This window comes from Eschrichtius robustus, chromosome 15, assembly GCF_028021215.1.
Source record: "Eschrichtius robustus isolate mEscRob2 chromosome 15, mEscRob2.pri, whole genome shotgun sequence".
Classification (NCBI taxonomy): domain Eukaryota; kingdom Metazoa; phylum Chordata; class Mammalia; order Artiodactyla; family Eschrichtiidae; genus Eschrichtius; species Eschrichtius robustus.
In genome coordinates this window covers 62,938,364-62,964,419 of record NC_090838.1, presented here as the reverse complement: position 1 = coordinate 62,964,419, position 26,056 = coordinate 62,938,364, and the positions used below count along the sequence as shown (strand labels likewise).

Here is a 26,056-nt window from a genome sequence, read left to right as displayed (position 1 = left end):
CCCTTGCTGCTTTTAATATTTTTTCTTTGTATTTAATTTTTGAAAGTTTGATTAATATGTGTCTTGGCGTGTTTCTCCTTGGATTTATCCTGTATGGGACTCTCTATGCTTCCTGGAGTTGATTGACTATTTCCTTTCCCATATTAGGGAAGTTTTCAACTATAATCTCTTCAAATATTTTCTCAGTCCCTTTCTTTTTCTCTTCTTCTTCTGGGACCCCTATAATTCGAATCTTCGTGCATTTAATGTTGTCCCAGAGGTCTCTAAGACTGTCCTCAATTCTTTTCATTCTTTTTTCTTTATTCTGCTCTGCAGTAGTTATTTCCACTCTTTTATCTTTCAGGTCACTTATCCGTTCTTCTGCCTCAGTTATTCTGCTATTGATTCCTTCTAGAGAATTTTTAATTTCATTTATTGTGTTGTTCATCATTGTTTGTTTGCTCTGTAGTTCTTCTAGGTGCTTGTTAAATGTTTCTTGTATTTTCTCCATTCTATTTACAAGATTTTGGATCATCTTTACTATTATTACTCTGATGTCTTTTTCAGGTAGACTACCTGTGTCCTCTTCATTTGTTTGGTCTGGTGGGTTTTTACCTTGCTCCTTCATATGCTGTGTGTTTCTCTGTCTTCTCATTTTGCTTCACTTACTGTGTCTGGGGTTTCCTTTTTGCAGGTGGCAGGTTCGTAGTTCCCGTTGTTTTTGTTGCCTGCCCCCAGTGGCTAAGGTTGGTTCAGTGGGTTGTGTAGGCTTCCTGGTGGAGGGGACTGGTGCCTGTGTTCTGGAGGATGAGGCTGGATTTTATCTTTCTGGTGGGCAGGACTGCGTCTGGTGGTGTGTTTTGGGGTGTCTGTGACCTTATTTTGATTTTAGTCAGCCTCTCTGCTAATGGGTGGGATTGTGTTCCTGTCTTTCTAGTTGTTTGGCATAGGGTGTCCAGCACTGTAGCTTGCTGGTCGTTGAGTGGAGCTGGGTCGTAGTGTTGAGATGGAGATCTCTGGGAGAGCTTTCGCCATTTAATATTACGTGGAGCTGGGGGGTCTCTGGTGGACCAATGTCTTGAACTCGGCTCTCCCATCTCAGAGGCACAGGCCTGACACCTGGCCCAAACACCACACTGCTCAGAAGAAAAGGGAGAAAAAAAGAAAGAAAGAAAGAAAGAAAAAGGAAGTTATTAAATTAAAAAATAAAAAATAATTATTAAAAATAAAGAAAAGGACTTCCCTTGTGGCGCAGTGGTTGGGAATCCGCCTGCCAGTGCAGGGGACACAGGTTCGAGCCCTGGTCCGGGAAGATGCCACATGCTGCAGAGCAGCTGGGCCCATGCGTCACAACTACCGAGCCTGCGCTCTGGAGCCCGCGAACCACAACTGCGAACCTGTGACCCACGGCTGCTGAGGCCCGCATGCCTGGAGCCCGTGCTCCGCAACCGGAGAGGCCACTGCAGTGGGGGGCCCGCACACCGCAGCGAGGAGTAGCCCCCGCTCGCCTCAAATGGAGAGGGCTTGTGCGCAGCAGCGGAGACCCAATGCAACCAAAAATAAATAATAAATTAATAAATTAATTTAAAAAAATAAGATAAAAGAAAACAGAAAGAAGAGAGCAACCAAACCAAAAAACAAATCCACCAATGATAACAAGCACTAAAAACTAAAGTAAAAAAAACAAAACAAACCCCAAAAAACAAAAAAAACAGACAGACAGAACCCTGGACAAATGGTAAAAGCAAAGCTATACAGACAAAATCACACAAAGAAGCATACACATACACACTCACAATAAAAGAAAAAGGAAAAAAATATATATATCGCTGCTCCCAAAGTCCACCGCCTCAATTTTGGGATGATTCGTTGTGTATTCAGGTATTCCACAGATGCAGGGTACATCAAGTTGATTGTGGAGATTTAATCTGCTGCTCCTGAGGCTGCTGGGAGAAATTTCTGTTTCTCTTCTTCGTTTGCACAGCTCCTGGGTTTCAACTTTGGATTTGGCCCCGCCTCTGTGTGTAGGTGGCCTGAGGGCATCTGTTCTTCACTGAGACAGGAAGGGGTTAAAGTAGCAGCTGATTAGGGGGCTCTGGGTCACTCAGGCTTGGGGGAGGGAGGGGTATGGAATGCGGGGCGAGACTGGCAGCAGAGGCCAGCGTGACGTTGCAACAGCCTGAGGTGCACCGTGTGTTCTCCCCGGGAAGTTGTCCCTGGATCACGGGACCCTGGCAGTGGCGGGCTGCACAGACTCCTGGGAGGGGAGGTGTGGAGAGTGACCTGTGCTTGCACACAGGCTTTTTGGTGGCTGCAGCAGCAGCTTCAGCGTTTCTTGCCCATCTCTGGGGTCCGCGCTGACAGCTGTGGCTCGCACCCGTCTCTGGAGCTTGTTTAGGTAGTGCTCTGAATCCCCTCTCCTCGTGCATCCCGAAACAATGGTCTCTTGTCTCTTAGGCAGTTCCAGACTTTTTCCCGGACTCCCTCCCGCCTAGCTGTGGCGCACTAGCATCCTTCAGGCTGTGTTCACGCAGCCAACCCCAGTCCTCTCCCTGGGATCTGACCTCCGAAGAAGCCAGAGCCTTAGCTCCCAGCCCCCACCCGTCCGAGCTGGCGGGTGAGCAGACAAGCCTCTCGGGCTGCTGAGTGCTGGTCAGCATCAATCCTCTGTGCGGGAATCTCTCTGCTTTGCCCTCCGCACCCCTGTTGCTGCACTCTCCTCCGCGCCTCCAAAGCTTCCCCCCCGCCAACCCCATCTCTACCAGTGAAGGGGCTTCCTAGTGTGTGGAAACTTTTCCTCCTTCACAGCTCCCTCCCAATGGTGCAGGTCCCGTCCCTATTTTTTTGTCTCTGTTTTTTCTTTTTTCTTTTGCCCTACCCAGGTACGTGGGGAGTTTCTTGCCTTTTGGGAAGTCTGAGGTCTTCTGCCAGCGTTCAGTAGGTATTCTGTAGGAGTTGTTCCACATGTAGATGTATTTCTGATGTATTTGTGGGGAAGAAGGCGATCTCCCCGTCTCACTCCTCCGCCATCTTGAAGGTCTCCCTGTGTTGGGTCTTCGTTGCCGCGTGCGGGCTTTCTTTAGTTGCATCGATCTGGGGCTACTCTTCGTTGCGGTGCGCAGCCTTCTCATTGCGGCAGCTCCTCTTGTTGCGGAGCATGGGCTCTAGGCGCGCGGGCTTCAGTAGTTGTGGCACATGGGCTTAGTTGCTCTGTGGCATGTGGGATCTTCCCGGACCAGGGCTCGAACCTGTGTCCCCTGCATTGGCAGGCGGATTCTTAACCACTGTGCCACCAGGGAAGCCCGATGAGAGACCTTTTAATAAGCTAATTATTAAGCTTTAAAAAAAGTTCCCATTTTCACATTATTTTTAGTTTGTTCCCCATTTAAGAGCATAACGTGGATTAGGTCTCCTTTGAAGTTGAGGTATTGATGGGTACTAAATACAAAGTTCTTTTCTTATTTCTGTTTAATGGAAAAAAAAATCCCTCTTTTGCTACTTACAACCTACTTTGTACTTACTTTTTCTACTTACTTTTGCTGCTTACAACTTACTTTTTGTACTCTACAACCATAGAAACTCACTACTTACTCCTTCTACGTAACTGCTTTTTCTTAGGTTTATTTGATTGTACTCAGCATTTTCATTCTTGGATTTAAAAATTAAAAAAATTATCTCAGTAAAGGTTTCTAGTGCTACCTTGGAGTGGAGATGTTATTCATGGTAGAAGCTTGGGAATACACTCACCAGACCAGTCCATTTTAACTGACTGTGTTAGAGCAGATTTATGGCTGCCAGGTGGAAACTCCTTGCCCTAATTAGCCTTCTGCTGTTCCTCTGAGTGTGGCACTCTTAAGGGGGTCTATGAACATCTAGGTAGGTTGGTATAAGATTTAATCAGGAAAAAATCAGAGAGATTTTGCTTTCTATTAATTAGATGCTATAAACAGTAATTTTTTTTTTCTCTCCCCTGAACTCTGGGAGTGTTAGTGTATGAGTGTGTCAAGTACTGCCCCTCTGTCCTCTGCTGTCCCAGCTTTTTATTCAGAAAAATTCCTAATTTACAGAAAAATAGGCCAATCACCTAAATTCAATAATTAATTATTAACATTTGCCCTTTTTACTTTATCTATACACATTTTCCTTTTTGGCTTTTTATTATATAGTTGAGAGAAAATTCAGGTTGATGTCCACCAGTTAGTAGTTCTGATTTTCACATTATTCCTGAAATGTAGAACATTTTGACTTCTGAGTCAGAAAATGGAATCAGAAAGTGAAGTTTTCTTCTTGATGTTAATCATGATACAAACATTAAACATGTAATCACACCTACGTTTTAGGAACTTGGGAGGCACACCTAAAAGGAGGAAGTAGGAGATTGATATCATTAATTTACATTCAGCCCAGAAGATGTTGAGTTGTGGTCAGGAACCCCAGTGTCTCCAAGCTGTGCCTCAGCAAGTTAACCACACACACCCATGCTAGTCTGTCCTCCAAACTTTTTCATTGTATACTCCCTGGAGGTGGGGATTAAGTAGGGAGGAGGGTAGAAAGAAACTAGGATTTATTGATTGGAGCTAGATATATTATATATCTTAGCTCATTTAATAATAATAGCAATGTTCTTATAGATATTAGTATCCACATTTTATAGCTGAGGAGAGTGAGGTTCAGATAAGTTAAATAATTTGCCCAAAGTCACATACTGGTAGGAAGTAGAGGAGGAGTATTTTTGAATTAAAAAAAAAAACACCTGTTATTTTTAGGTCACTGTGATGACAGTATATCAGGTACATTTAAATTAGGGATCTCAGGTGAAAAATGGTTCTTTTAACATCTTGTAGTTGGATAAATTATTTGTCTCCCATGATTGGCAGTCTGGGTGGGACTTGTTAATACTGCTTCTTAGGAGATAGTTGACAATGGTCTTAGTTCCTTTGGGATTTCAGGGGACTTGATAGTGCTAAGTGAAGAACTTGTAGTCATGTTTTGTGCTTTTCCTCACCCTGATAAAGAAACAGTGGGTCAAAAGTACAATGAGGAATCCCCTCACACCAGTCAGAATGGGCATCATCAAAAAATTTACAAACAGTAAATGCTGGAGAGGGTGTGGAGAAAAGGAGGCCCTCTTGCACTGTTGGTGGGAATGTAAATTGATACAGCCACTATGGAGAACAATATGGAGATTCCTTAAAAAACTAAAAATAGAATTACCATATGACCCAGCAGTACGACAACTGGGCATATACCCAGAGAAAACCGTAATTCAGAAAGACACATGCACCCCAATGTTCATTGCAGCGCTATTTACAATAGCCAGGTCATGGAAGCAACCTAAATGCCCAACGACAGATGAATGGATAAAGAAGATATGGTGCATATATACAATGGAATATTACTCAGCCATAAAAAGGAACGAAATTGGGTCATTTGTAGAGACATGGATGGACCTAGAGTCTGTCATACAGAGTCAAGTAAGTCAGAAAGAGAAAAACAAATATTGTATATTAATGCATATTTGTGGAATCTAAAAAAATGGTATAGAAGATCTAATTTGCAAAGCAGAAATAGAGACACAGATGTAGAGAACAAAGGTGAGGATACCAAGGGGGAAGGGGGGGTGGGATGTATTGGGAGATGGGGATTGACATATATACACTGTTGATACTATGTATAAAATAGGTAACTAACGAGGACCTACTGTATAGCGCAGGGAACTCTACTCAGTGCACTGTGGTGACCTAAATGGGAAGGAAATCCAAAAAAGAGGGGATGTATGTATACATATAGCTGAATCAATTTGCTGTATGGTTGAAACTAACACAATATTGTAAAGCAACTATACTCCAATAAAAATTTAAGAAAATTAATTAATAAGGGCCTACATGTGAACCATACTATGCAATTTAAAATCTTTGCTTATAATAAAGTCCAATAATTTTTCAAAAAAAAAAAAAACAGTGGAAAATTACAAGGTAAACCAGCCTAAATACAGCTGAATTCCACCACATCAGCATTCTCAGAAGAGATGATGCCAAACATGGCACCACACCCAGAATCAGCCCGGCACAGCCCATTAAAGAGTCTAAATCAGGAATTCAGTGGAGAGGTTGTGACTCATCCCAGGATCCTAGAGAAAAAGCTGATGTTAAGATCTAAGGAAGATGGATGGACCTAGAGTCTGTCATACAGAGTGAAGTAAGTCAGAAAGAGAAAAACAAATACCGTATGCTAACACATGTATATGGAATCTAAAAAAAAAAAAAAAAAAAGGTCATGAAGAACCTAGGGGCAAGACGGGAATAAAGATGCAGACCTACTCGAGAATGGACTTGAGGACACGGGGAAGGGGAAGCTGGGACAAAGTGAGAGAGTGGCATGGACATATATACACTACCAAATGTAAAATAGATAGCTAGTGGGGGAGATCAGCTCTGGTGCTTTGTGACCACCTAGAGGGGTGGGATAGGGAGGGTGGGAGGGAGGGAGACACAAGAGGGAAGAGATATGGGGATATATGTTTATGTATATCTGATTCACTTTGTTATAAAGCAGAAACTAACACACCATTGTAAAGCAATTATACTCCAATAAAGATGTTTAAAAAAAAAGAAAGTGATCGGGCTTCCCTGGTGGCGCAGTGGTTGAGAATCCGCCTGCCAATGCAGGGGACACGGGTTCGAGCCCTGGTCTGGGAAGATCCCACATGCCACGGAGCAACTAGGCCCGTGAGCCACAACTACTGAGCCTGCGCGTCTGGAGCCTGTGCTCCGCAACAACAGAGGCCGCTAATGAGAGGCCCGCGCACCGCGATGAAGAGTGGCCCCCACTTGCCGCAACTAGAGAAAGCCCTCGCACAGAAATGAAGACCCAACACAGCCAAAAATAAATAAATTAATTAATTAAAAAAAAAAAAAAGAAAGTGATCTAAGGAAGAGGCTCAGGCCAAGAATGTGGTTCTTGCTCAGGGCTTTGCCGGTGGTAGCATTAGTAATATGGGGCACTCCTGATATTCCTGCAGGATATATGTTGTTAAGAGTCTCCAGTTCCAGAACACTGCTAATATACATGTTGATGTAAGGTAGTTTGCTAGGCTCATACACAGGTTAAATGACTAGCCTTCACATTCATCTTAATACCTATATTTGTACTAGATATTTTAAATAATAAGAGCAGTTAACATTTATTGAGTACTTACTTTGTGCAGGCCCCATTCTAAGCAGTTTTACACATATTAACTCATTTAATACAACAATCCTACGAGGTAGATAAGGAAACAAGCTCAGAGAGTAATGCAGAGATCATGGTTAGGCAAAAGAACGGGAATTTGAATCTAAGGAGCCTAGATCTAGTGTTTTTGCTTTTGACTGCTGTGCTATATCCAAACCGTTGTGCTATATTAGAAAAACACTGTAAGGTAGGTATTATCTCATTTTTCTAATAAATTATTTTTTAAGGTCAAGCTTGAATAAGAAAAATGTGAATATCAAGTATTAGGAAATTCTTTTAGTCATGTCTCTCTCTCTTTTTTTTTTTTTTTTTTAATTTTTGGGCATGCTGCGCAGCATGTGGGATCTTAGTTCCCCGACCAGGGATTGAACCCTTTTCCCCTGCATTGGAAGCACAGAGTCTTAACCACTGGACCGCCAGGGAAGTCCCTAGTCATGTCTCTCTTATCTAGCTCAGGTGGCTTGATGAGTCTTCCTTTTAGTCTTTTGAACCTGTAGTGCCAAGTCTTAGAAATTAGACTAGTAGTCTCTTTCTGGATCTAAGCTAAAACCTTCTTGAAGTTTGTGTTATAATTAAAAGTAAATTAAAATCTTGAATTGCCCTTAAAACTGTTATGGAAAATAAGAAAGAAAAACACCTTAGAGATTGAGGCATGAAGGCTTTTTAAAGATCTTCTGAGATGAATTCGCAGTCGGTGCTAGTTGAGACAATCACTTTCTAATAACATGTAATACATTGTCAGGTAGTTGTTCCTAGAGTTCTTTGTGAGGTATCTTTGTGACCAGATTGCTTCTTTAGTCTCTATAGCTGTTTTCTCTAAGTTCCTATAGTTCATAGGACATAGAACTTAGCATTTAAATAAAGACTAACTCAGTGTTGATGTCATACCTACCTCCCCCTGTCATTGGCCAAATTCAGGCCCTTATGTTTTTCTTGGACAACAGTTTCCTTACTGTTTCTCTGCTGCATTCTTTTTTAGTTTTTCAACAAATATATACTTAATAATGTCTGCTAAGTGTGAGACGCTGTGCTCAGCACTGAACGTATCAGCAGTAAACAAGACAGACATTGTCTTGCCCTAGCAGAATGTATAGTCTACTAATTGGTCAGTCCATTTTCCATACCATTGCCATAAACATTTTCGAAAATTCAGATCTGATTTTTGCTGGTTCTCTTTTGCCTACCTCAGGCTTTTCATAGTCAAGTTGTAGCATACCATAACAGTTCAAATGACTTGTCCAATGAAGCCATCCTTGATCGCTCCTTAGAAGCAGAAATAATTATTTTCTTATCCTGGTTCCCATAGCCCCTTATAAAACTCCTTACCAGAGTATTTATTATATTTTATTATAGTTGTTTGTATCAGTTTCCTCTAATTGTTTGTGAATTTCTTGAGACCAGCGATAGTATTTTATTTATTATTGTTTTATCCTCAGTGTCAGATATAGACTCTGGAATGTAAGTGCTCCATAAAAGTTTAAAGTATAGTATAGTCTTAGTACTTTCTATCATGTCATGTATGTATGTTTTGTTCCTCCAACTATTAGGTTACAGACTGTCTTATAATTTCTTTGTGTTCCTTCTGTTATCTAGGCTGATGCAAAGCACATCCTTAAAAAATATTTACTGATTATTATTAGTCTTTCAGTATCTTCTGCATTGTAGTTCTGTTGTTTAGAAAAGCATTTATTGGTCCCTTGTTTTACAGAATGTCTCACTATATTTAAAAAATCCAAATATTTAATTTAAAGGGGCCTTGTTTCTGTGATATGCCTATCTTAAGCAACAGCTCATTGATACTGTGCCTGGTAAGATGGATCTTGCTTGCTTTCTTCTGTTTGTCTACTAGAATACTTAGAGGTAAATTTGTGGTTCACCTTCAGAAAAGGTATGATACGCATCTTGTGTATCATCTTCACTTCTGGTCTTATGTTGCTGCCCTTTGTATCGATTATTGCTCTCCTGTTTTTAATTTTATTTAATGTTGTATTGTTTATATCTTTATATGCCACTTTAGATCCTTAAACTAACTAAAAACCAGACAAAAACCTAGAAACCAGTGGTACTTTCATTTATCCTCCAAGTACTTATTGAATCCTAAGTCCTATGCCTTAAGAGAGAAATAATACATAATACCTATCCCAAGAAAATGGAATTTGTTAATGTAGAAAACACTTGATGTAAGAAAGGTTAGACAAGAGGGCTTTGGGAGGTGATGGGAGGCATAGGGTTTGGAGATTTAGGTGCTTCTGGAGAAGGTGACGTTTGAACTGAATCTTGAGAGATGGCTAGTATTTTGATTGGTAAAAAAGGAGAGATTGGGCATTCTAGTAGGTGGAAACAATAAGAGACCAATAAAATATAATTTGTGTTATTCATTAGGGTTATTCACCCAAAATTTCTGCTTCTCTTCCCAGTCACATGTTATGATTGCATGTCCTTGCCCCTTGGAAGTTAGGTGTGGCCGTGTAAGTTGCTTTGACCAATGATGTGTGAGCTGAAGTGACCTGAGTCACTTCCAAATAGAAGATTTAAGAATCTGTGCATTCACTATGCTTTCTTTTCCTCTGCCACAGTGATCTGCAGTGCTCTGATTAGCCTGTGGGCCAAATATGGTCTGCCTGTATTTGTAAATAAAGTTTTATTGGAACATAGCCATCGTGATTTGTTTATGTATTGTCTATGGCTGCTTTTGCACTACAACAGCAAAGTTGAATAGTTGTTACAGAGAACATATGTCCCATAAAGCTGAATATATTTACTATCTGGCCGTTTATAGAAAAGTCTTGCAGACAGCTGCTCTGGATGTTGGCTGCTTAGAATGAGGATTTTGTAGAGCAGAGACTCCTGCTGACCCACAGTGGACATATGCATATGCCATCAGCAAGAAATAAATCTTTATTCACTGATATTTTGGGGTTGTTTGTTATAGTAGTATAATCCAGCCCATCCTGACAGTCAGGCTCTTTATAGGAAAAATATTTCAGTTGCTCACAGAGGAAGAAACCTTATGACCAGGAGTAGTGTGGAACAAAGATGGATAGGAATGTTAGGGTACTACTGTGAAAGTACGAGACTGTTAAGCTCAGGTGTTTAGATTTTATTTAGGACCCTCAATATGGAATCAGGACTTAACGATTTTTTTCGAGGGACCGAAGAATAGTATGGTGGGAGCTTTATGGTAAAAAGTTTAATCTGCCAATAGTTATAGAAAGGCTGGAGCATTCGTTGAGTCAGGAATTTGATCTCTGTAAAACAAAAGTCCCTGGAAACTGGACTGACAGTGGTTTAAATGGAATTTTTTTTTTTTAATAAGTTGCAGTGACTTAATTTCTTGTGCCATTAATGCTTAATAGCAACCTCAGATTTTTTGTAATTTGAGCTGTTTATACAAGTGAGGAAGCACCATTGTAAAGGGAGTTGTGATAGTTGAGGGCCAGTTTTTTTATTTCCTTCTTTTTTTCTTTGATTTCCTCTTTTTTAGGTAAAGCAAACACATCAGACACTGCCATCAACTCAGTGAAATTTGATGTCAGGTAGCCTAAGGTAGTTTAAAGTGGAAAAACAGTCACTTTAGAATTGGGTCTTACTGCATCTCCTGTTACTTCATCTGCTGTATATCTGCTGAAGGAAACCTTTGTCAGTTTGCCAAGTTACATGAATGCAGCTGAGAGTATATAGCAGTTCCTCAAGGTTAAAATATAATATTTTAGGGAACTGAATCCTTCAGGTTTCCTAAAGCAGTTTCATCCTACATATATGATGTTTTGAAGATACATAGAAGGAAAAAAAGAACAATAATAACAACGAAAAATGCTGTAGAAAATTCCTGTATAATCAGGTTATTTTGTAAAGTGATGGACAAACTTGTTCTTCTAATCCTTTTTGGCTGTAGTGAAAGAATGTTTTTTTTTTACTTGTTTTGATTTTACTGGCATAGGGGCCTTTAGAAATTTGGAAAATTCATTGCATTGCAGGCTTGTTTTGTTGTTTATTAAGCTGTTAATTATTCCTTTTCTCTTGGAGTTTATATTTTAATAATACAACATAATACAACATCTCACATATAGACCATTTCTTTAAAAGAAATAAACAGTGCAGAAATATTTTTTTGCCTTTTTATCGAGTATGAAAATAATACATGTTTATATTGCTTGGGACTCTGGTTGCAAGTTATAGAAACTCTATGTGAATTAACTTTAGCAAAACAGTTTAATATATTAGCTTAGTATAAGCAGGCATCTGCAGACACAGGGTGAAGCTGGTATTAAGTAAGACTGCAACATGGGACTCTTGTGTTTTTCTCTTGGCAATGTGTTTTACATTTTTAGCAAATGTTTTCTGTGTAGTTGAAAAATGCATACAATGTGTTTATGTAACGTGTATATTTATAAAGTTACATGTATTTTGTATTGGGGCAGCAAGTTATGTACATTTCATATATGTATATTATATATTCTTTTTTAAAAAAATTTATTTATTTATTTATTTATCTTTGGCTGCGTTGGGTCTTCGTTGCTGCACGCGGGCTCTCTCTAGTTGTGGTGAGCGGGGGCTACTCTTCGTTGCGGTGCACGGGCTTCTCATGGCAGTGGCATGTCTTGTTGTGGAGCACGGGCTCTAGGTGTGCGAGCTTCAATAGTTGTGGCACGCGGGCTCAGTAGTTGTGGCTTGTGGGCTCTAGAGCGGAGGTTCAGTAGTTGTGGTGCACGGGCTTATTTACTCCACGGCATGCGGGATCTTCCCGGAGCAGGGCTTGAACCCGTGTCCTCTGCATTGGCAGGCAGATTCTTAATCATTGCGCCACCAGGGAAGTTCCTATATATTCTTTTTTTATGGGCAGATAGAGAAATAGATGAGTGTGGGATTCCACGTCAGTATACTTATACTTTAATCTTGGCTCTGTGACTTGGCAAGTAATTTATCTTATCTGTGAGTCAGTTTCTTTGTATGTAAAATGAAAATAATACTGTTACTCTATATCATGGGATGGCTTTGAAATTAAGCAAGATAATACATACAAAGTGTTTAGAACAGTCCTTTATAAGTAGTGAACATGGACTAAATGTTATTATAAATACTGTAATGTTTATATTAGATTATTAATGTACACATGCACTGTATATATATATTGTGTTACATATGGATAGATACATATGGATTTTGTATCTTGCTTTTTTCACTAATCTGTTTTCTTTATTATATTTTTGAACTTTAACACCTTTTAGAAAACTCACAAACCTAAAGGAAATAAACTTTGGAGTTCATTGGTGATCTTAACTTTCCTCTGAAACATGGCATTTTTGGAAAACCTTTGCTTGAGCATGCTAGCCTTTAACCCAAAGATGTGATGTGTTCAGAAGGAATAGGAGATGACTAATACCCGTGAATGCTTGAAGGTGTTGGCTAGTGAAATTTGTATATCCCTTTCCTGAATTGAAAAGGTGACTTTTTGGTATGAACAGACTAAAGATCAACCAGGGACTCTTTATCAGTATATAAAATGACAGTTTTTTCATTACTAGTATGAATCATATTATGACTAGATTTTAAGTCAGTTTTTATTATTGTGCTCTGCAGAATGGCCGATTTGTTATTTGCACTACTTGTGTGGAATTTACTATTGCTGCCTGTTTATATTTTCAGATGTAGCCTGTCGCCCTCCTAAAGATTGCCAGTACTTACAAACTTTTCTTATGGGACTGAGTGGTGATATAATGAATGTGATTTTTTGAATTGTATAATGAAATATATCAACATTTGCAAGACCTGCAAAACCCAGCGAACCAGTATTTTTCAAATGAACAATACCTGATGTTACAAAATCATACATGGGTAAAAGATTCATCAAAGTGTAAGATAGACCAATGAATTTTAATCTAAAACTCATCAAGTTTTGAGGTTGTGTCATAAATTTGTGTGTGTGTGTGTGTGTGTGTGTATATATATATATATATATATAAAGTTTTCTGAAAAGGCTTTAAAAATACTTTCTCCCTTTTCCAACTACATATGTACAAGGCTGGGTTTTCTTTATATACTGTAACCAAAACCCCACATTTTAATAGATTTAATGTAGAAGTGGTTATAGAGTCCAGATATCTTCTGCAGACATTAAAGATATTTGCACAAATGCAAAAGACTCTTCCAACTATTTTTTATTTGTTTATTTCAGAATATAAAATTATTTTTCATAAAATATTCTTTAACATGTAAATATTATTGGTTGTTAATATTAATGAATTAATATTTTCTAATTTTCAGTTTTAATTTCTAATACAGTAAATATTGATATTTACTGAACCCTAAGTTCTTTAGGGTTCTTAATATTTAATAGTATAAAAATTAAAAACTGTGTTTAAAATGCTGGAGAGCTGATAGTTTGGATGAAAGGAAACTGAAGAAACATGACAGTTGAATGTAATACATGGTCCTGGGCCAGATACTCTCCAGGAGGAAATGAAAACGCTCTAAAGAACATTATTGGGACAGTTGACAGGATTGGAATATGGACTATGGATTAGATTATAATTGTATCGATGTGAATTTCTTGAATTTGATAATTGTATTGTAGTTAGATAAGAGAGGAAATACACATTGTAGTTTTTTTTTTTTATAAATTTATTTATTTATTTTTGGCTGTGTTGGGTCTTCGTTGCTGTGCGAGGGCTTTCTCTAGTTGTGGCAAGCGGGGGCCACTCTTCATCGCGGTGCGCGGGCCTCTCACTATCGCGGCCTCTCCCGTTGCGGAGCACGGGCTCCAGACGCGCAGGCTCAGTAGTTGTGGCTCACGGGCCCAGTTGCTCCGCGGCATGTGGGATCTTCCCAGACCAGGGCTCGAACCCGTGTCCCCTGCATTGGCAGGCAGATTCTCAACCACTGCACCACCAGGGAAGCCCCACATTGTAGTTTTAAGGGTATAATACATGCAACATATTCTAAACATACATGTACATATATGTAGAAGAGAAAGTGATAAAACATGTGGCAAAAACATTACAAATTGGTGAATTCTGCATAACGGCTAAATAGGAGTTCTCTATTATTTGTACAATGTGAAGTTATTTCAAAATAAAAGTTAAAAAATTATGAAGTAATATAATGAATCTCTTAACAGATTTTACAGATTAATTGGTGTCTTTTTGTGCTTGTGAATGACTGAGAGGTTTTGAGCAGTTGATAAGTGGCTATATAAGTCCTTTGGAGTTTTCACGGCTTTTTAGAGGACACTCCTTGTGCTCTGCTGCCCCCTAGTGACTTTTGTGCTCATCAGCAGTTCATTCTGCAAGTACAATAAGTTGGGAATTTGGATCACTGTAGTCATCGTTTAAAAATAATTTAGTATCAAGTAAAAGAATTGTTTTGGGGGGGGGTGGAGGAAGATACTACTGTGAAGATCTCATGATCTGTTTTTTCTTACAATTTTTAAAAAATTATATTTTTGTCCTTGTGTTTCCTTTGAATTGTATCCTCAGTCTCTCTTTTTCCCCCCCTCTTTTTTGAGGATAGTATTTATTGGTTCCTCATCTGACAGAAACAGTAGAATTTCCTGTATTTTCTTTCCCTCTCTTTTCTGTGACCACAAATATTAGTCAATAATATTATCTTAGTGTTTTACTTTATAGTCTTAAAATGTTTAGAATTCTGCTAGCTCATAATCTCTCATTTGCAATTTGAAAATTCCAAAGGCTCTGAACCATTTGTTGTCAAAAGCTGTCTGAATTCATTTGGCAACAAAACTTGATGTGAGTTGATGTGAGATAGTGATAGTCTTTATATTTACCACTTGTGTGAATATTCCTACATTTGCTGCAGAGTTACTAATGTTACTAAACTAAACCCCAAGGGTTTTAGATTAGGGATTGTAGACTTGTACCTGATTTGCTTAGCTTTGACTCCCAGTTATGAGGTATGAAACATCACCAGCTTATACTACTTTCTGTCTTTTCTCTCTTCTTTTTATTAGTTGTATAATTTTTACATACTATTGAAAAAATTTTTATTAGAGTATAGTTGATTTACAGTGTTGTGTTATCACATACTATTTTTATATACCATATTTTGTCACTCTTAATCTGATCTTTTTGTCTTAGAGTTACAGTTAAATATGTTCCCTTATTACTTCCAGTCTTTTTTGTTGAAGTTTCTCTTGTCATTTAGTTTGGTTGGAGTTTTTCTCTACCAGTTACCTTCAGAAGGACTTATATAAACAATAATTTTTGAGTTATTGTATATTCAGAATGGCTGCTCTGTAGACTGTACATTCAAAGGACAGCTTCATTGAACTTAAAACTTTTGACTCATATTTTGTTTCCCTGAGTATTGTCTTCTGGTGTTCAGTATTGTAGAAAGGTCTGATGGCTGCTGAATTTTCTTTTCCTGATTATTGACTTCTTCTTTTTTTTTCTTTTGCTGTCTTTTGGTTCTTCTTTTTCTCATCTATAGGAATTACTCTAAGGATTACCACATGCATCTTTGACTCATTAAAGTATAATATAAATTAATTCTTTTATCACTTCCTTGACACTACTAGGACCATATAACACTTTATTTTCATTTACCCTTTCCCATCTGTTAATCTATTGCTGTCATGAATTTTAATTTTACATGTCATTTAGTGCCCCCAAGACATTATATTTATTATTTTGTAGAGTCAGCGTTCATTTATGTTAACCCCTTTTTGGTTTCCTACATTTCTGTGCTTTATTCTGAGATTACTTTCTTTTTGCATGAAGAACTCTCTTTAGCATTTCTTTGAATGCAAGCCTAATACTGACACATTCTCTTATTTTTTTGCTTGTTTGTATGAAAAGTGTCTTTATTTTACCTTAATTCTTTTGAAATTGTGGTAAAACATACATAACAAAATTTACCATTTTAGCCATCTCTAAGTGTACAGTTTAATGGCATTAAGTATATTCACATTATTGTGCAATCATCACCATCATCCATCTTCAGAATTTTCGTAATGTTCCCAAACTGAAACTCTGTGCCCATTAAACAATAACTTCTCATTCTCCCCTTTCCCTTCTCCTGGCAGCCACTGTTCTACTTCCTGTCTCTATAAATCTGACCCTTCTGAGTACTTCATATATGTGGAGTCATACAGTATTTGTCCTTTTGTGACTGGCTTATTTCACTTAGGATAACGTCTTCAGGGTTCATCCATGTTGTAGCATGTGTCAGAATTTCCTTCTTTTTTTAAGGCTGAATAATATTCCATTGTATGTGTACCACATTTTGTTTATCCATTCATCCTTCAATGAACATTTGAATTGCTTCCTCCTTTTGGCTGTTGTGAATAGTGCTGCTATGAACATAGATGTATAAATATTTCTTTGAGTCCCTGATTTCACTTTTTTTGGGTATGTACCCAGAAGTAGAATTGCTGGATTATATGGTAAATTATTTTTAATTTTTTGAGGAACTGCCAAACTGTTTTCCATAGTGGATGTACCATTTTACATTGCCTGCCTTAATTTTTAAGGGACTTTTTTTTTTTAAACTAGTTTTAGATTCTAGGCTGGCAGTTTATTTTTTTCAGCGCTTTACTGTATAATTCAATTGTTGTTTGACATATATTTCCTGTTAAAAAGTTAGCTCTTAATCTTAACGTTGTTCCTTTAATATTTTTTACTATGTTTTTGGTTTTCTGCAGTTTTACTATGAGGTGCTTAGGTATAGTTTTCTTTGTATTTATCCTGTCGGGTTTGTAGAGCTTGAAACTGTGGATTGATGTCTTTCATTAGTTTCGGGAAATAGTTGACTATGATGTTTTAAATATTGCTATTCCCCCATTATAGAAAGACTAGACCTCTTTCTGCAGAGTCACAAATTTAAAACTATTTTCCTAGTAACACTAAGATATTGTTTTCTTCTTTTACTCACATTCTTGCAGGAGAATATAGTGAAGTACTCCAGAGGCTATATGATATGTGAAGACAGTCATTGTTTTAATGGCTAATGTAATATATGCGTGTGTATTCTTATGTTTAAATTCTTATTCAGCTTTAATTTTTTTTTTTTTTAAATTTATTTATTTTTATTTATTTATGGCTGTGTTGGGTCTTCGTTTCTGTGCGAGGGCTTTCTCTAGTTGTGGCAAGCGGGGGCCACTCTTCATCGCTGTGCACGGGCCTCTCACTATCCCGGCCTCTCTTGTTGCGGAGTACAGGCTCCAGACGCGCAGACTCAGTAATTGTGGCTCACGGGCCCAGTTGCTCCGCGGCATGTGGGATCTTCCCAGACCAGGGCTCGAACCCATGTCCCCTGCATTGGCAGGCAGATTCTCAACCACTGCGCCACCAGGGAAGCCCAGCTTTAATTTTTAATGTGATAAATGTCAATAAATATAACCACATGGACAAAAGTTCTTGGGGAACTCCATATTTTTTAAGAGTATGAAAATATCCTTAAGCCAAACAGTTTGAGAACTGCTGGGGTAGGCATTTTGACTCTATCCCATATATTTCATATTTTTTTATAGTCTTCTGTATTTTATATATTTTTATTTTCCTCTTTATGCTTTTTTTTTAAATGGGAAGAGTATTCATTTTAATTATGCTCCAAGGTGTTACAGAGCTAGATTAACAAATTTCAGTCAGTATAAAATAGATTTATTATCAATATTCAGTCATAATACAACCCAGGTAAATGAATCATTACTTTATACAAGGCTCAGATGTTTAAAATCTATCTTAACTTTACACATGTACTATAAAATGATAAATACTTAAAATGACAATGCAAGGGAAAATATTATAAAAATACAATTGTTGTAGACCCTTGTATGAAAGTTCTTTAAAGTTCTGCCTTAAGGAATAATACCATGCTGCATATCAGAACCAAAAATAAAGTATTTTCCTTGAGATTATGCCCAGCGATATACTGGATGCATTCTAAAATACCATGCCTGACAAGAATCAAAAGAGACAAGGCCTTCAATAATGTTGAGAGAAAAAAAAAGAGAGAAGAGTAATCAATTGTCATATGCTGATTTCTGCTGGAATGGCCTCTTTAAACAATTTATAGCACTGTGGAAGAACTGAAAAAGAAGGGGACCAGTCTCAGCTTTATATAAAGGATTTCCAAATCAGCACAAACTCAGACAATGTTAAAAGGTACTGTTCCCAGTACTCTCCACTCTTCAACCCTTTTGCATGGACTCCTCATCCTAAGTCCATGTTTCTTCTCTAATTTCTTCCTACGGGCTTACCAAACACACTTTCTGTTTTCTATTATCCAACATACAAACCAAAAGGCATTAAGCAAAACAATATCTGTCAGTCAAGTCAGTTCTAAAGACACCAGTTTTGGTTTAGGTATTAATCATGAGATTTACGCATAACCATCCTTCTTCCATACACACTCCCACCTCCCCTTACATATTGACTCCATCCTAAACTGTGAAGCAATATGAAGTTTTAAGATTTTTTTTTTCCTTCATCAGTGATTTGCCTGTTGCCAAGCTGCTTGGTTGGCAGCAATATCAGGAGCTGTTTGGAATGCTTGGTCAGAATAGATAAGAAAGATGTGATCAGTGAATTACTGTAACCTATCAAAGTGAGCTTCTACAGGCAGACGTGAAGAATTTACCTTTAGACTTCTCGCACTCATTTCAGAAGGGAGAAAATGTGTCTTAAAAGGGAAAGGAAAAAGATTAGTTAAGGAAATATAGCAAGGTATTAATACTGTAGTAATAGAAAAGGGAATGCTTATAGCCAACCTACATCGTGGGGAAGTTTCTGGCATAAAAATCAAACTTTCTCTCCCATTACTCTTTGCACAAGATTAACAGTTGATTTACATCAAGAGAGGCAGAAAGCCACTAAACACTTTCTTCAAAGGTAGGGAATTTCTTTTTGAAATGAGCATTAGAGAAAGGAGGAAAAGGTAGGGAAAGCTCAGTCAAAGAGGTCCTCAAACATGCGTTGTCCCATTGCTATGTACGCTTCCTTTTCATCTGGTGTCATTTGGGCCACCAGCTCTGGCTTCTGGCTCACTTCGCTGTAGGAGAATGGACGGCCAGCCACCATGACAATGGGGTCATCTGCTCATTCCTCAAATTCATCCTCCTCCTCATCCTCTTCCCCATGATGTGCAGCCACAGCTGCCACACGGGGTGGAGAGTCATTGTCTCACTCACTGGTCTCACTCACAGAGTCACTGCCATTGGCAGTGGTCACAGGAGCAGCTGCCCGCACTGAGCCTGCTGTGGCAGAGGGAGTCTTCTTCTCATGAATGAGCAGTGCTCGCGTGACCTCCTCGTTATCATCTGGCCCCGCACGGCCTTCCTTACGCTCCTGAAACGAGTCTGTATCTAAGCCACCTTCCTTCATCTCTTCAGAACTATATGCTCCTTGGAGAGTGCTCTCTCTTTACCAAATAGTTCTCTCTTTGGCAGATTTTCCCTCCAGTGAGGCTCGATGAAGATCGTCTTGGTCATCCATGTTAATGACAACATTCTGAGTGTATAAGTCCTCATAAGAGGGGCCTTGGTGGCCCATGCTTCCTGGTGGTGCCCACTTGCCAGGCCAGCAGCTGCAGCAGCAGTTGCTGCACGGTCCTTGCTCTGTTTCAGGGCTGGTATTTCTGTGGGTTCTGGCTCAAGTATTTCATAGGCCAAGTTCACATCCTCCGTCTCTCAAAGCAAAGCATAAATGGGCTCAGTTTGTTCATTAAACCTTGCCAAAAGTGTGTGTGCATCTTTTTTGGGCATTGCTGATTCATCTTCTTCTACCTCTGTATGGCAGAAAGTACAGCGGAAAGTTCCTGTCATGGGATCAAAGAGCTGATTATCTTCTAAATCTGTAAAAGTACTACTGCAGATGGGACATTTGAAGGAGGCCCAGTTGGTGAAATCTCTCTCATCAGTTTCAGTCCTCCTTCTCATGTGGTCCAATTTATATTTTACCACATTAACAAGAGTACGATAATTGATAAAGTAGTGGTTGTGGTGAGTGGTTTTCCCATCTGCAGCAGTCTCCACCCTCATTCTGCACTTGATGAATTTGTCTCCCTTTAAATTATTCAAGACTGATCGAAGTTGCTTCTGATCAAACTTGAGCAGCTCCAGCATGTCCTCCTCTTTCACACAGAGGTTTCAGATCAAGATGTCCAAGGCCAAAGCATGCTCAATGCCATAAAATCCCCGGATCACATACTTGGCTAACTGCTTCAATGCTGCAGGAACCTCGGTGAGGACATCTGGATCTGCCATCTTTAGCAGCAAACTTTAACTTTAAATGTACTGGCCAAAGCACATCCTGCATGGGGAGGGCACTGTGCCACGTCATTCAGCCTGTTACCTTTGCCTGAAACACCTTAGGGGACCCAGAGCGAATCCTTGAACGCGCCCACTGCAGCTTCACTCAGCGCCTCCACTACTGGCTTAAACGAGCCATGCCACTTGTGCGACAAAGAGAACGCCCTCTTCCTGCGGCCAGCTTTAGAAACCACGTGCTACTTTCCTCTTTATGCGTTAATCTGGATATTTTCTATTAATTTATCTTCACTAATCTCCTCTTGCTGATAAACCATCTATGGAACTCTTAATTTTAAAAATTACATTTTCACTTCTGAATTTTCTCAATTTTTAAATAGCATAGATTTCAAGGCTCTGGTGAATTTTCCATCTTTCTATTTTGTTCATCTTTTTCCTTTTTTTTTTCCTTATTAATCATAGACATTTCAAAGTCCTTTTTTCATAATTTCAATATCTGGATCATCTGTGGATCTTGATTTTCAGTTATGTGGTCCTCTCCCTTGGCATGCTTGGTAATTTTGGACTGCATGGAGATAAAAAACTCATGGAGGTTCTGGGTAACCTTCTCTTCCGTAAGAGGTTAAACTCCCCCCAACCCCGTCTTTTTCGGTAAGGTGGATAGAGTGGCAGTGATCTGAATCCAGTCAGGGACAGAACTATGGCTATCTCTGGTTCAGTACAGCCTTTTGCTATAGTCCTTCACATTTTCCAAACAGCCTTGGAGTGATGATTAGGGCCCCTTTCCTCAGGTGGACACTGCATTCTAATCTTTACTCCATACCTCAAGACTACCTAAAACTCTGTTCTGCTTCTCAGAGGCTTTTTGCTTGTTGTCTTAGCCTCTTGCCTGCTGTAGGTTAAGAATTCAGTGCATGTATTGAGGGAAAAACAGAAGAGTGTTGTATTTTTTACCATTTTTCCTCTCTAGGATCTTTACCTCTTGTCTCTAATTTATGTCACTTCAGTGCCACAAAACTGTCAAAAGCTGATTTCTCTACCTCTTCTGCTTGATTCCTATACTGGAAACTTAGCCTCTTGTGTGCAGACTTGGCAAATATCTTGGGAAAAAGTGACTAAAGAATGTTGGCACACCCCTTCTCATTCTTCCCCTGGTCTCCAGCATTTTGTTCCCTTAATTTCTGATCATCTTAGCAGCTCTGTAAGTCAACCAAGAAAGAGCATCAAAAATAGGTATGCAGAAAGCCTGGATAGGTGTCAGTTCAGATTGGAGCAGGGGAAATGGGAGCATCAAGAGAGAGTTTTCCAGAAAAAGGTGGGGATTCCAATAAGAAAGGAATGGTAATCTTAGTGTACAACCTGGCTTAAAAGTGAAGAATATTTATATAGTTGAACTAATACAAATGTTGTTTATTGGTTTTTAAAGACAAAATACTGGTAAACCATAAAAGACAATTATGATTCTGGAACAGAATATATATGTTATTAACCCAACCCAGTCAATGTAAAATTCACTTCAGCAGTTGGAAGAAAGTGAGGAAAAGAAATGAAGAAAAAGTAAGGGAGAGCTAATGCCTCACCTTGCACAATTAGGGGGTCAAGGTAGTCATAGATAATGATGTAAGAAATAAAAGCATAAGTATATTATTAAGAAATAAAAGTACAGTATTAAGCATAGTATATTAAATTACAAAAATAACCTTTAGAAAAACTAAAAGTGGTATAAGTATGTTGAGAGGAGAGGGAGGGGGAATGATATGGTATGATGAGGTAAATCTGCTCTGATTATAGGAGAAAGACAATATCTAAACTGATTTAAAAAAAAGCAATATTATTATATGTTTTACAGATACGGGCTTTCCTCCACAAAATTAAGAACCAGAAACATTTTAAAAAGCTCCAAGTGGTTTTCTCTGGAATATTAAAATGGAAATCCAAGAAGCTTAAAGATCCTCAAGCAGGGTAAACACAAGCAACAAAACTACACCAAGTCACCACAAAAGGAATCACAACAATAGCTCAAAAGATGGGAAGGGGGAAATGGAAGTATACTTAATTAATTAGAAAGAAAGCAGGAAAAGAGGAAATCATTTACATTAATATAATTACCTATTTGACTAGGTTTAAGTCTGTTATCTTGCTATTTATTATTCATTTGTCCCAGCTGTTCTTTGTCCCTTTTTTTTCTCTTTTCTTACTCTCCTTAACTAAATTAGATTAACTGAATATATTTTAGGATTCAGTTTTCCCCCACTATTGTCTTATTCAGTATACCTTTTTGTTATATATATATTTTAGTGGTTGCTGTAGGGTTTACAATATGCATCTTTAACTTATTACATTTGCTATTGCCTGAATGTTTTGTGTCCCTTCAAAATTCATATGTTGATACCTCACCCCCCCCCCCCCCACTCCCCCTGCCAATGTGATGATATTAGGAGGTGGGGCCTTTGGGAGTTAATTAATTCATGAGGAAGTCATGAGAGTGGAGCCCTCTTTTTTTTTTTTTTTTTTTTAATATTGGTACATTTATTTATTTATTTTGAAAGGGAACGCTATTTATTTATTTATTTTTGGCTGTGTTGGGTCTTCGTTTCTGTGCGAGGGCTTTCTCTAGTTGCGGCAAGCGGGGGCCACTCTTCATCGCGGTGCGCGGGCCTCTCACTGTCGCGGCCTCTCTTGTTGCGGAGCACAGGCTCCAGACGCGCAGGCTCAGTAGTCGTGGCTCACGGGCCTAGTTGCTCCGCGGCATGTGGGATCTTCCCAGACCAGGGCTCGAACCCGTGTCCCCTGCATTGGCAGGCAGATTCTCAACCACTGCGCCACCAGGGAGGCCCGAGTGGAGCCCTCTTGAAAGGGATCTGTGCCCTTGTAAGAAGAGACATGAGAGCTTGCTCTCTCTCTCTCTGTTCTCTGCAATGTGAGGATACAGTGAGAAGATGACTGTCTGGTAAACCAGGAAACTGGCCCTCACCAAACGCTGGATATGCTGTGCTTTGATCTTGGACTTCTCAGCCTGCTGAACTGTGAGAAATAAATTTTTATTAAGCCACTCAGTCTATGTAATTTGTTATAGCAGCCTGAACTGATTAAGACAACAGTTTGCCTTCAAATGATATTATACCTATTCATGTATAACATAAGATCCTTGTAACAGTATACTTTCATTTCCCCCCATTGACCTTTGAGTTATAGTTAGCATGTATTTTACTTCTACATATGTTATGAATTCCACAATTCATTGCTATTATTATTGCTTTAAACTTTCAGTTATCTTTTAGATAAATTTAAAAAATGATAAAAATCTTTATTTTATCATTTCCTATGCTCTGTATTCCCTTGTATAGATCCATATTTTGACCTGATTTTATTTCTTTTCACCTAAGGAACTTACTTTAATGTTTCTCGTAGTGCAGGCATGCTGGTAACAACTTCTCTAAGATTTTGTCTGAAAAAAAAATCTTTGTCCTTAGGTTTTGGAGAATATGTTTGCTGGCTATAGAATTCTAGGTCTACAATTTTTTCCTTCAGCACTTTGGAGATATCTTTCCATTGTCTTCTTGCTTACATAATTTGGATGACAAATCTGCAGTCATTTTGTTTGTTTGTTTGTGTTCTTTTTTCCCTCCTCTGTATCCTTTTAAGTTTTTTTTTTTTCTCCTTTTTTTTTTACTGGTTTTCAGCAACTCCAAGAAGCCTTTTCTGATTAATCCAATTCCACAGAGAACATTATGTTTTTATAATGCTGTACAGATTTAGGTGTACAGATTTAAGTGTACAGATTTAACCATTATAGTAATTTCTATACAGATTTATAATTTATAATTACCTTCAATTGTGTTTCCTTGTGCCTTTCTTATTATAGTATGTGCTTCCTCAAAGGGAAACATTCTTGTCTTCATTTTAGTAAATTCTCAATAAATGCTTACTAAGTGAGCCTATGATGGTAAAATGTCCAAACCACCTGGTATAGCCAGTTTTCTTAAGTTTCTGAGAAAACAGTTTCTGTTTAACTTGATGTGGTCATTTTATTTTATTATTTGGTTATTTTATTACGTAGTAGTCAAATTTCTCTTGCCTTTTAAAAGTTTATTTCTTCTGGTTTAGTGTATCATGAACATTTAAAAAAATTGCTCCCATTTCCCCTCATTAAGTAAACAATCAAGTTACTCCTTAGATTGGAGAACTGGAGTGTGATAGTGATATTCCATAGCTTTTGGAGAGTGACCTAAACATAACCCTCTGGAGAAGTAATTTACTGGTAAGCAATATTTGTTTCTTCAGTGATGTTTGGGGCCATATTAGATTGTCATTTTGTTGACTGAGAATTGACCTGTGTAGGGTGTCAGATTCTCCAAAGAAGTTATATGATCTAGACCAGATTAACTGATAATATATAATTGATGATACATAAGTAATGAAAATATGCATTAGGCCTCAGGTAGATATCTAACGAATTATATAACAAACTTTAATCATAGGGTCATTTCTGAAAGGCAGGCAATTTACTTTTCCCAGTTACCCATTGTAAATTACTTAATTCCTTGTATTGAACCAATCATTTGGCTTTAGTGACCTCTGTTTTCAGAAAAATGTCTCTTAACGTGTTAAGCTAGTCTGTCTCCAGTCTTTTTTTTTATGGTGTGAGTTTTGGTATCACCCATTCTGTTAAATTTTATTTTGATTGTTTTAGAACCATTTTTCCATGTAAGTCCATATAGATCAAGGTTGTTTCAGATCTTTTTTTATCTTTCAAAGTATTAAAAATAAGATCATTTTAGTGTCATTTATGTAGTTGAACATATATTTTATTTCTTGGTCTAGGTATAAAGTAAATTTATTGACTAGAGTGGATACTAAGATGACTCCATGCAGAAAGAATTAATGACAGAAGTAAAGTCTTAATCAAAGACAATGACCAGCATTTAAACTAGCCCTATCTTGGAACACAAAGGACTGTATAGCAAGGCTGACTGTGATATGCCAGGGCAATGTTTTGGGAGTATGATCCAGATCATTGGTCTGGATGCTGACATTTGAAAATGATTTCTTGATGGTGCATATGTGACCTTGGAATTATGAATTGTCTTAGAATTTCTTTTCAAGGGAAGGAAGCATATAAACGGGAGGGTAAACAAATATTTTGTTAATAATTTGCTGTAAAGATGGTTTATTGCAGTTTAATATTAAACAGCTCAGGAGGCCTAAAATTTATCTCACTTGGTTCTGACTGGTGTTTCTTGCTGACACATGGTGTGAATCAACTGTCCTTCCAACTTGAAAAAGCAGAGAGCTCGCTGACACAACTCCTTTGTTCTAGGGAATTGTTTCCACTGTGCCTTCAAAAAGGAGGGACATTAAAAGCTTTGGCTCATAGCAAGTTCTCTCCAAGTTGGACACAGTTCGGGGGCTGAATTTTGGCTAAAGAAAGTGGGGTTGGTGATTTCTTTTGTATCCTGGATTTTTTTTTTTTTTTTTGAAATTGAACATTTACTTTTTCAAGCTTTCTACTTGACCTTATGTGATTAACAGTTCTTCCTTCCCCCTTAAAATGGAACCAGAGAGTCTCACATGTGCTGGTGTTTTCCAGGGTTCTCCTTTCTTATTAGGTCCTAGAGTTGCTTG

At 38.3% G+C, this 26,056-nt stretch overlaps 1 protein-coding gene and 1 pseudogene across 4 annotated transcripts in view; one reads left to right on the top strand and one right to left on the bottom strand.

Moving 5' to 3' along the window:
* EXOC6B (exocyst complex component 6B) overlaps positions 1-26,056 on the top strand; it is a 713,885-nt gene that overhangs the window by 45,464 nt on the left and 642,365 nt on the right. Inside the window, exon 1 of one of the 4 annotated variants that reach the window (XM_068564226.1) lies at positions 22,319-22,393. The exons of the other annotated variants lie outside the window; for them this stretch is intronic. The gene's annotated coding sequence lies outside the window, so the exon portion shown is untranslated. Of the gene's footprint in view, positions 1-22,318; positions 22,394-26,056 lie in introns of those variants that run through there. 4 annotated transcript variants of the gene reach the window in all.
* LOC137777971 (general transcription factor IIE subunit 1-like) lies at positions 19,113-20,428 on the bottom strand (annotated as a pseudogene).